The sequence below is a fragment of the Dendrobates tinctorius genome, unplaced genomic scaffold, assembly GCF_039654945.1.
Source record: "Dendrobates tinctorius isolate UK_male_01 unplaced genomic scaffold, ASM3965494v1 ptg000014l, whole genome shotgun sequence".
In the NCBI taxonomy this organism is placed as follows: Eukaryota; Metazoa; Chordata; class Amphibia; order Anura; family Dendrobatidae; genus Dendrobates; species Dendrobates tinctorius.
The window spans coordinates 1,821,507-1,833,942 of record NW_027361682.1 but is presented as its reverse complement, the minus strand read 5'-3'; positions in this window follow the sequence as shown (position 1 = coordinate 1,833,942).

The following is a 12,436-nucleotide window of genomic DNA, read 5'->3' as shown; positions in this document are numbered from 1 at the left end:
AATTATGCTTCTCAAATGTGAATGGAAGAGCTATATGAATCCCTAAGTACTTAAATTGCTGGACCACCTTTAATTTGGTGTATAATTCCACCTCCCTGGTAGTCACTCCATCTACAGTCATATGTTAAAGTTTGGGCACCCCTATTAATGGTAACCTTTTTTCTTTATAACAATTTTGTTTTTTGCAACAGCTATTTCAGTTTCATATATCTAATAACTGATGGACTCAGTTATATTTCTGGATTCAAATGAGGTTTATTGTACTAACAGAAAATATGCAATCTGCATTTAAACAAAATTTGACCGGTGCAAAAGTATGGGCACCCTTATCATTTTCTTGATTTGAACACTCCTAACTACTTTTTACTGACTTCCTGAAGCACTAAATTGGTTTTGTAACCTCATTGAGCTTTGAACTTCATAGTCAGGTGTATCAAATCATGAGAAAAGGTATTTAAGGTGGCCACTTGCAAGTAGTTCTCCTATTTGATTCTCCTATGAAGAGTGGCATCATGGGCTCCTCAAAACAACTTTCAAATGATCTGAAAACAAAGATTATTCAACATAACTTTTTGTATCCTTCCCCTGAAAAGCTGTCTCAGAGATTTAACCTGTCAGTTTCCACTGTGAGGAACATAGTAAGGAAATTGAAGAACACAGGTACAGTTCTTGTTAAGCCCAGAAGTGGCAGGCCAAGAAAAATATCAGAAAGGCAGAGAAGAAGAATGGTGAGAACAGTCAAGGACAATCCACAGACCACCTCCAAAGACCTGCAGCATCATCTTGCTGCAGATGGTGTCACTGTGCATCGGTCAACAATACAGCGCACTTTGCACAAGGAGAAGCTGTATGGGAGAGTGATGCGAAAGAAGCCGTTTCTGCAAGCACGCCACAAACAGAGTCGCCTGAGGTATGCAAAAGCACATTTGGACAAGCCAGTTACATTTTGGACGAAGGTCCTGTGGACTGATGAAACAAAGTTTGAGTTGTTTGGTCATACAAAAAGGCGTTATGCATGGAGGCTAAAAAACACAGCATTCCAATTAAAACACTTGCTACCCACAGTAAAATTTGGTGGAGGTTCCATCATGCTCTGTGTGGCCAATGCCGGCACTGGGAATCTTGTTAAAGTTGAGGGTGGCATGGATTCAACTCAGTATCAGCAGATTCTTGACAATAATGTGCAAGAATCAGTGACGAAGTTGAAGTTACGCAGGGGATGGATATTTCAGCAAGACAATGATCCAAAACACCACTCCAAATCTACTCAGGCATTCATGGGGAACAATTACAATGTTCTGGAATGGTCATCCCAGTCCCCAAACCTGAATATCATTGAACATCTGTGGGATGATTTGAAGTGGGCTGTCCATGCTCGGCGACCATCAAACTTAACTGAACTGGAATTGTTTTGTAAACAGGAATGGTCACAAATACATTCATCCAGGATCCAGGAACTCATTAATAGCTACAGGAAGCGACTAGAGGCTGTTAGTTTTGCAAAAGGAGGATCTACGAAATATTAACCCCTTCCTGACATCCGTCGTACTATCCCATCCATGGGACCCGGGCCCCTATGCCCATGGACGGGATAGTACGTCTACCGCGATCAGCGGCGCCCACGTGGTGAGCGCCGCTGATCGCGGCCGGGTGTCAGCTGATTATCACAGCTGACACCCGGCACAATGTGTCAGGGGCGGTCACGGACCGCCCCGACACATTAACCCCTTGCACACCGCGATCAAACATGATCGCGGTGTACCGGGAGTTAAAGGGAAGCATCGGCAGGGAGGGGGCTCCCTCCTTGCTTCCCTGAGCCCCCCACGGCAGCGCAATGTGCAGCGCTGCTGCGGGGGACTCCTTTCCTCCGGGCCCCTGAATCCAAGATGGCGACGGGGGCCTTCGGGGGCCTGCAGGAAGCTGGCTTCCTCAGTGCCTGCAAAGCGCAGGCAAGAGGAAGTCTTCTTCAATGCCTGTGACATATTGCTGATCTGTCAGTGATCTGTGATGTGACAGATCAGCGATCTGTCACAGGACAGAGATGTCCCACCTGGGACTATGTAATAAAGTAAAAAAAAAAGTGTAAAAATAATTTTTAAAAAATCGCCAAATAAATTAGTAAAAAAAAAAAAAAAAAAATATTCCCCAATAAATTCATTTTTTGAAAATTAAAAAAACCCCAAAACAATAAAAGTACACATATTAGCTATCGCCGCGTCCGTAACGACCCGCCCTATAAAACTGTCCCATTAGTTATAGCGAACCCCTTAAAAAATAAAAATAAAAAACGAAGCAAAAAATAATGATTTATTATCATACCGCCAAACAAAAAGTGTAATAACGCGCAATCAAAAAGACGCATATAAATATCCATGGTACCGCTGAAAACGTCATCTTGTCCCGCAAAAAACGAGCTGCCACACAGCATCATCAGCGAAAAAATAAAAAAGTTATAGCTCGCAGAATAAAGCGATGCAAAAATAATTATTTTTTATATAAAATAGTTTTCATTGCATAAAACCGACAAACCATAAAAAAAGACCTAAATGAGGTATCGCTGTAACCGTACTGACCCGAAGAATAAAACCGCTTTATCAATTTTACCGCACGCGGAACGGTGTAAACGCACTCCCCCAAAAGAAATTCATGAAACGCTGGTTTTTGTTCATTCTGCGTCCCAAAAATCGGAATAAAAAGCGATCAAAAAATGTCACGTGCCCGAAAATGGTACCAATAAAAACGTCAACTCGTCCCGCAAAAAATAAGACCTCACATGACTCAGTGGGTCAGAATACGGAAAAATTATAGCTCTCAATATGTGGTGATGCAAAAACTATTTTTACAATAAAAAGCGTCTTTTAGCGTGCGACAGCCGCCAAACATAAAAACCGCCATAAATAGTAAATCAAACCCCCGTTATCACCCCCTTAGTTAGGGAAAAATAATAAAATTAAAAAAATTTATTTATTTCCATTTTTCCATTAGGGTTAGGGTTAGGGCTTGGGTTAGGGCTAGGGTTAGGGCTGAGATTAGGGTTAGGGGTGTGTTGGGGTTCGGGTTGGAGTTAGAATTGGGGGTTTCCACTGTTTGGGCACATCAGGGGCTCTCCAAATGCAACATTGCGTCTGATCTCAATTCCAGCCAATTCTGAGTTGAAAAAGTCATATGGGGCTCCTTCCCTTCCAAGCTCTGCCATGCGCCCAAACAGTGTTTTACCCCCACATGTAGGGTATCAGCCTACTCAGGACAAATTGCAAAACAATTTTTGGGGTCCAATTTCTCCTGTTACACTTAGGAAAATAAAAAATTGGGGGCAAAAATATCATTTTTGTTGAAAAAAATGATTTTTTTATTTTCACGTCCGAGCGTTATAAACTTCTGTGAAGCACTTGGGGGTTCAAAGTGCTCACCACACATCTAGATAAGTTCCGTGGGGGGGTCTAGTTTCCAAAATGGGGTCACTTGTGGGGAGTTTCAATAGTTTAGGTACATCAGGGGCTCTCCAAACGCACATGACACCGGCAGACCATTCCATCAAAGTCTGCATTCCAAAATGGCACTGCTTCCCTTCCGAGCCCCGACGTGTGTCCATACAGTAGTTTTCTCCCACATATGGGGTGTCAGCGTACTCATGACAAATTGGACAACAACTTTTGCGGTCCAATTTCTGCTGTTACCCTTGGGAAAATGAAAAAATTGGGGACTAATTGATCATGTTTGTGGAAAAAATACGATTTTTTTATTTTCATGCCCGGGCATTATAAACTTCTGTGAAGCCCTTGGGGGTTCAAAGTGCTCACCACACATCTAGATAAGTTCCTTAGGGGTTCTCGTTTCCAAAATGGGGTCATTTGTGGGTGTTTCCACTGTTTAGGTACATTAGGGGCTCTCCAAAAGCAACATGACACCCGCAGACCATTCCATCAAAGTCTGCATTCCAAAACGTCACTACTTCCCTTCCGAGCCCTGACGTGTGTCCATACAGTAGTTTTCTCCCACATATGGGGTGTCAGCGTACTCAGGACAAATTGGACAACAACTTTTGGGGTTCAATTTCTCCTGTTACCCTTGGGAAAATAAAAAAATTGGGGAATAATTGATCATGTTTGTGGAAAAAATACGATTTTTTTATTTTCATGCCCGGGCATTATAAACTTCTGTGAAGCCCTTGGGGGTTCAAAGTGCTCACCACACATCTAGATAAGTTCCTTAGGGGTTCTCGTTTCCAAAATGGGGTCATTTGTGGGTGTTTCCACTGTTTAGGTACATTAGGGGCTCTCCAAAAGCAACATGACACCCGCAGACCATTCCATCAAAGTCTGCATTCCAAAACGTCACTACTTCCCTTCCGAGCCCTGACGTGTGTCCATACAGTAGTTTTCTCCCACATATGGGGTGTCAGCGTACTCAGGACAAATTGGACAACAACTTTTGGGGTTCAATTTCTCCTGTTACCCTTGGGAAAATAAAAAAATTGGGGAATAATTGATCATGTTTGTGGAAAAAATACGATTTTTTTATTTTCATGCCCTGGCATTATAAACTTCTGTGAAGCCCTTGGGGGTTCAAAGTGCTCACCTCACATCTAGATAAGTTCCTTAGGGGGTCTAGTTTTCAAAATGGGGTCATTTGTGGGGGGTTTCCACTGTTTAGGTACATTAGGGGCTCTCCAAAGGCAACATGACACCCGCAGACCATTCCATCAATGTCTGCATTCCAAAACGTCACTACTTCCCTTCCGATCCCCGACGTGTGCCCATACAGTAGTTTTCTCCCACATATGGGGTATCAGCATTCTCAGGACAAATTGGACAACAACTTTTGGGGTCCAATTTCTCCTGTTACCCTTGGGAAAATAAGAATTGAGGGTGAAAAGATCATTTTTGTGGAAAAAATATGATTTTTTAATTGTACGGCTTTATGTTATAAACTTCTGTGAAGCCCTTGGGGGTTCAAAGTTCTCACCACACATCTAGATAAGTTCCTTAGGGGGTCTAGTTTCCAAAATGGTGTCATTTGTGGGGGGTTTCCACTGTTTAGGTACATCAGGGGTTTTCCAATCGCGACATGGTGTCCGATCTCAATTCCAGCCAAAAACGTCAAATGGCGCTGCTTCCCTTCCGAGCTCTGCCATGCGCCCAAATAGTGGTTTACCCCCACATGTGGGGTATCAGCGTACTCAGGACAAATTGCCCAATAACTTTTATGGTGCTGTTACCCTTGGAAAAATAAAAATTGGGGTGAAAAGATCATTTTTGTGGAAAAAATATGATTTTTTAATTGTACCGCTGTACGTTATAAACTTCTGTAAAGCCCTTGTGGGTTCAAAGTTCTCACCACATATCTAGATAAGTTCCTTGGGGGGTCTAGTTTCCAAAATGGGGTCACTTGTAGGGGGTTTCCACTGTTTAGGTACATCAGGGACTCTCCAAACGTGACATGGCGTCCGATCTGAATTCCAGCCAATTTTGCATTGAAAAAGTCAAACGGCGCTCCTTCCATTCTGAGCTCTGCCATGCTCCGAAACAGTCGTTCCCCCCCACATATCAGGTATCAGCGTACTCAGGACAAATTGCACAATAACTTTTGCAATCCAATTTCTCCTGTTACCCTTGGTAAAATAAAAAAAATTGAACCTGAAGTATTTTTTTTTGTGAAAAAAAGTTAATGTTCATTTTTTTTTTTTAAATATTCAAAAAAATTCCTGTGACGCACCTAAAGGGTTAATAAACTTCTTGAATGTGGTTTTGAGCACCTTAAGGGGTGCAGTTTTTAGAATGGTGTCACTTTTGGGTATTTTCTATCATATAGACCCCTCAAAGTGGCTTCAAATGTGATGTGGTCCTAAAAATAAAATGGTGTTGTAAAAATGAGAAATCGCTGGTCAACTTTTAACCCTTATAACTTCCTAACAAAAAAAATGTTGGTTTCAAAAATGTGCTGATGTAAAGTAAACATGTGGGAAATGTTAGTTATCAAGTTTTTTGTGTGCCGTATCTCTGTGATTTAAGGGCATAAAAATTCAAAGTTGGAAAATTGCGAAATTTTCAAAATTTTTGCCAAATTTCCGTTTTTTTCACAAATAAATGCAAGTTATTTGAATGAAATTTTACCACTAACATGAAGTACAATATGTCACGAGAAAACAGTGTCAGAATCACCGGGATCCATAGAAGCGTTCCAGAGTTATGACCTCATAAAGGTACAGTGGTCAGAATTGTAAAAATTGGCCCGGTCATGAACGTGCATACCACCCTTGGGAGTGAAGGGGTTAATGTCACTTTTATGTTGAGGTGCCCATACTTTTGCACCGGTCAAATTTTGTTAAAATGCAGATTGCACATTTTCTGTTAGTACAATAAACCTCATTTGAATCCAGAAATATAACGGAGTCCATCAGTTATTAGATATATGAAACTGAAATAGCTGTTGCAAAAACCAAAATTGTTATAAAGAAAAAAGGTTAACATTAATAGGGGTGCCCAAACTTTAACATATGACTGTATATATACCTATACGTATGTATGTTTCTATGGATTTAAATGTGTCTATGACATATATGTGAAAGAGATAATTAGTGTATGATATATCTATCTGCTTAGAATATCTATATATATATATACACTCACTGGCCACTTTATTAGGTACACCATGCTAGTAACGGGTTGGACCCCCTTTTGCCTTCAGAACTGCCTCAATTCTTCGTGGCAGAGATTCAACAAGGTGCTGGAAGCATTCCTCAGAGATTTTGGACCATATTGACATGATGGCATCACACAGTTGGCGCAGATTTGTCGGCTGCACATCCCTGATGCGAATCTCCCGTTCCACCACATCCCAAAGATGCTCTATTGGATTGAGATCTGGTGACTGAGGAGGCCATTTGAGTACAGTGAACTCATTGTCATGTTCAAGAAACCAATCTGAGATGATTCGAGCTTTATGACATGGCGCATTATCCTGCTGAAAGTAGCCATCAGATGCCTGTTCTTAGCTGAGAGGAGTGGTACCCAGTGTGGTCTTCTGCTGCTGTAGCCCATCTGCCTCAAAGTTCGACGCACTGTGCGTTCAGAGATGCTCTTCTGCCTACCTTGGTTGTAACGGGTGGCAATTTGAGTCACTGTTGCCTTTCTATCAGCTCGAACCAGTATGCCCATTCTCCTCTGACCTCTGGCATCAACAAGGCATTTCCGGCCACAGAACTGCCGCTCACTGGATTTTTTTTCTTTTTCGGACCATTCTCTGTAAACCCTAGAGATGGTTGTGCGTGAAAATCCCAGTAGATCAGCAGTTTCTGAAATACTCAGACCAGCCCTTCTGGCACCAACAATCATGCCACGTTCAAAGGCACTCAAATCACCTTTCTTCCCCATACTGATGCTCGGTTTGAACTGCAGGAGATTGTCTTGACCATGTCTACATGCCTAAATGCACTGAGTTGCCGCCATGTGATTGGCTGATTAGAAATTAAGTCTTAACACACAGTTGGACAGGTGTACCTAATAAAGTGGCCAGTGAGTGTATATCATATATCAAGCTATGTATAGAAGTCTTAGAAGTCTATTATCTATATCTATTTAGAATGTAACTATATCGTATATATCTATCCATTCCAGGACCAACTTAAATAGTTTAAAGTAAGACATTTTTGTAAACGACATTTCTAGTGAAGATTTTTAGGCTATTAGGTAGCAATTGCCCTTGAAGTGGTGTATCCACCACTTTGACCCTAACGTTGTTGCGTTGCTTTACTCGGGAGAATGCAACATACAATCATCCACGGGCCAATCCAGGTTCAGGCAAAAAAAATGCCACTTCAATTGAGGGTCTGTCCTTGGGATTTGTTAATGGTCATAGCAAAAGCAGGTTTTAGAGGAAACTGTCGACGTTTTAATTTAAAAGGTAACCCAGTTTCTGAAGAACACAAATTGATGCGTGGAATGAATACAATGTCTCCTTCAGCTGAGCCAGTAATAACTTTAGCCTGTATGAAGTTGCGGAGTAAGGCAGTGACAATGAGGCGAGTGCCATTGCAGAGACCTTTCTTGGTGTTTAGGTTTCTTAATAGCATCACAATGGTGCCAATTTTAAGTTTTAAGAGATGTGATGGCATTCCTGATGGTGTCATAGAGTTTAAAAATTCAACTGGGTAGTTTTCACATTCCTCTGCCTCATCAGCATCGACAGAATCATCGCTTGTATATACAGTATAATCACCACTGATGCGATCCATTACTTTACAGTTCAGAAAATCTACGTTATCATTTTTTGGACATAGTATAGCATGTGATGCAGCAGTGTCGAGGCTTTGTTTGTCATTAACATCAATGCAAATATGGTCTCCAAAGATCTCGGTTACTATAGAGCCAGTGCAAAGCATGTCTGGAGGAATTTCAATGACATCCTCTCCAAGGTTATGTTCATTAGACAGCTCACCATTTCCAAGTTTAAGCAACCAAGTGCTGTATTCAGGATCAGTGGAGCGCATGTTGTTGATTAGCGGTAGTCTGGTAAAATATTGCCAATGTTGTGAATATTTAATGCAGGAATCTACAATGTCTGTTCTTGTTCCATGAGCGATGACGGGAAGGCATTGTCTGAAGTCTCCTCCAAGAACAATAACTTTACCTCCAAATGGTGTTTTATTTTTTTCAGCAACATTTGTTGTCATGATGTCACGTAGAAGTCTATCTATCACATTCAATGCATGTTTCTCTAGTCACCTTCCACGACAGCCACCTTGGAGGTTGTCTCCCTGCCCTAATAGGGGACAAGAACACAAAGAGGTTAAATAACCCTCCCCTTCCTCCTACCTCAGTGTTTTTCCTGTCCCCTATCGGGGCATGAAGAGGTCACAAGGGGCTGCCGTGGTCAGCGAGTGGAGCCCCTAGGTACTCACAGAAGCTGGGCAGCTGAGGTCGGGGGGTTCGCCTCTCCTCCTCTATGTGCTGCTCCCGTCTCCACCACTGGTGTGACTCGGGACGTGGACGCCCCTCCTGCTCCCTCCGGGGTAAAGCGGGGCGGCATGGTGCCTGCCGGGGTCTTGCACAAGCTCCCCGGCTTCCTCCTTCCTCCAGAGCTGCATTGGGCCTCACGTGCGCGTCAGAGGGGGCGGGCAGTCGACCGGAGGTAGCGGTGACGCACTTCCGGTTTGCGGCCTCCGGCGTCCTGTATAGGGGAAGCGCGCGCCGGCTCCCGGGGGAACCCGGGAAACAAATACATTGGCGGCGGGGGTCAAGCAACATCCTCCCCAGGGACGGGGCAGGAGGGAGGAGCACCCAGCGAATGAACACGCACCACCCTTAAAAAGGGTGCAGCAGCTCCAGGTAAGCGCAGAGTGTCTGTGTGTGCAGGTATGGACAGTGAGAAGCCCTCAACTGCAGCATCTGCGGAGCCCAGTGTTCCCCCTCCTACAGTGAGTAGCAGGGCCGGTCCTTGGCTTGTCAAACAAATTGGTGGCACAGGTATGAGTAAAGCCTTCTCTTCTTCTTTCAGGAAGACAAGGCCTCTGCCCCTAAAAACCTCCGCAAGTGTGGTATATGTGGTGCCAGGTTCCCTTCTGACTACAGAAAGAAGTTATGCCAGCCTTGTACGCAAAATATCCTGCGTACCGAGCAACCCTCTCTGACAGCATAAAGACTCATTAGACAGGAGGTTCAGACCTCCATAGCGGCCCAAACCCCGGCCCAGGGCCCTGCCCCAAAAAAGAGGAAAAGGGCTCCTATAGAAGCAGACTTGGGAGAGGCCCGTTCCTCGGGGTCGGAGGATATTTGGGAAAATGAGGGCTCCACTTCCACCTCCAGTAATGATGCAAAAAAATACTATTTCTCCTCTGAGGATATGGAGGAGTTGGTCTCCATGGTACGAAATACCATGGGATTGGAGGAGGAGGAGGTCAGGCTCTCAGTCCAGGATGAGATGTTTGGAGGGTTGAAACCCAGAGGCAGAAAGGGTTTCCCGGATCATGACGTTATACAGGATTTAATAGCTCAGGAGTGGTCCTCCCCCGAGAAAGCACTTATGGTGCCCTCTGAGCTAAGAAATCGGTTTCCCCTAGAAGGTGATAGTTCCATTTGGGAGATCCCTAAGATAGACGTCCAAGTGTCTAAAGTCACTAAGAAGACGTCCTTGCCCTTCGAGGATGCCTCCCAGTTGAAGGATCCAATGGATCGCAAAATAGAAAGCCATCTTAAAAAATCCTGGAAAGCTTCTACGAACCTGCTCAGAGCAAATATTGCATCCACCTGCGTAGCCAGATGTTTGTTTCTCTGGCTACGTACGTTGGAAGACCACCTGTCGGGGGGTACCCCAAGAGAGGAAATCTTAGACTCCCTGTCAATCCTCCAGAAGGCAACAGGCTATTTAGCTGATGCTTCAGGAGAAACGGTACAGGTGTCAGCAAGGTCCTTAGTCCTTTCAAACTCGGCCAGGAGAGCCTTATGGCTGAAGTCATGGGGAGGCGACATCACCTCCAAGATGAATCTATGTGCCATCCCCATCCAGGGACGCCACGTGTTCGGGCCGGTCCTGGATGATATCCTTGAGAGGGCTTCCGACAAAAATAAGTCACTACCGGAACAGAAACCCACCAAAAGGCGGTTTTTTCGTCCTTCAAGGGAACAAACCTCTCAAAGGACATTCAGAGGAAAGAGCAAAACGGGTCGCTGGAGCTACCCGAAAGGGGGTACAGGTAGAAACATCCTTGTGCCCCAACAGCAGCAGCCCCCGGGGAGAAGCAGTGACTCCCGGGTAGGGGGTCGACTCACCCAGTTTTTCGCCCAATGGCAGGCCACGACCTCAAACCAGTGGGTCCTGCACACTATACAATTTGGGCTGAAACGAGTTCGAGCAAACCCCCGCATGCCCTAAGGATTACCCCAACGCAATCCCCAAGTCTGCAAAAAGTTCTGTGGCTTCAGATAGAAGAACTGCTATGGGAAGAAGTGTATGTACCTCCACAAGAGGAGGGCAGGGGACATTATTCTCACTTGTTCCTGATAAAGAAACCCTCAGGAAAATACAGGCTCATAATAAATCTAAAACCCCTAAACCACTTCATCAAGTACCGAAGGTTCAAACTGGAGTCAGTGAGATCAGCAATTCCTCTTATTGGACGAGGATGGCAGATGGCGACAATAGATCTAAAGGACGCGTATTATCATGTTCCCATTCATCCGGACCACCGGAAGTTTCTGAGGTTTGCGGTTACCCACAACCGAGGGATCAGCCACTTTCAGTTCAATGCCCTGCCGTTTGGGGTATCCCCAGCACCAAGGGTGTTCACGAAGATCATGAAGGAAGCAGTCATCTCCATTCGGCTTCAGGGGATATGCATTGTACCGTATCTAGACGATCTGCTGATTGTCGCCCCTTCAGTGAACCGGCTGAACCAGGACGTATCAAGAACCCCACAGATACTCGAAACCCTAGGGTGGATACCAAATCTCCAGAAGTCGGCCCTCTGTCCTTCCCCGAGGAAAAAATTCTTGTGGATTCTCTTGGATTCAGAAAAGAGGACGCCCTTTCTTCCCGAAGATCGTCAAAAAGACCTTCGGCAGAAGATAATCCGATTCAGAGACCAAAGGGCACCAACGCTGAGGGACGCCATGTCCATCCTGGGTTCCCTGACAGCGTGCATTCAGGCGGTATCCTGGGCACAAGCTCATACGCGAGTCCTCCAGTCGTATGTCCTGATAAGCATGAAAAAATATCCAAACAACCTGTCAAAAAGGGTTCTACTTCCGGTACACGTAAAATCGACCCTTTGGTGGTGGCTGAACTACCGGAACCTGAACCGAGGAGTAAGCTGGTATCAGTTTCCCCTAAAAATATTATGTACCGACGCCAGTCTGAGAGGCGGGGGAGCCGTGGTCGAGGATTCGTACTTCCAGGGGCAGTGGGCCCAGAACATAAGATCCGGATCTTCGAACCTAAGGGAATTGACGGCGGTGGAAGAGTCACTGAAGGCCGCATCAACCCTTGTCAGGAACCATCATGTTCGGGTATACTCCGACATCGTGACCACGGTGGCATACCTCAGACACCAGGAGGGCACAAGGTACGCCAGTCTAAAGAAGGTGGCAGCATGGATCTTCCTCTGGGCGGAGAAGCACCTGTTATCCATTTCTGCGATACACCTAAAGGGGTCGGAAAACATCCAGGCAGACTTCCTGAGCAGGAAGGATGTCCATCCAGGAGAATGGTGTCTAAACCAAGAGGTCTTCCAGGCTCTAGCCTCGAGATGGGGAGACCCGGAGGTCGACCTATTTGCGAATGCACAAAATACAAAAGCAGCGACCTATTTCTCCCTCAATCCCACGTACGGAGCCCAGGGGACGGATGCTTTTGCCCATCCATGGGTCTTCAGACTGGCCTACGCCTTTCCACCAATCCTGATGCTGGCAAAAACATTACAAAAGATCAGAGCGGACGGGGT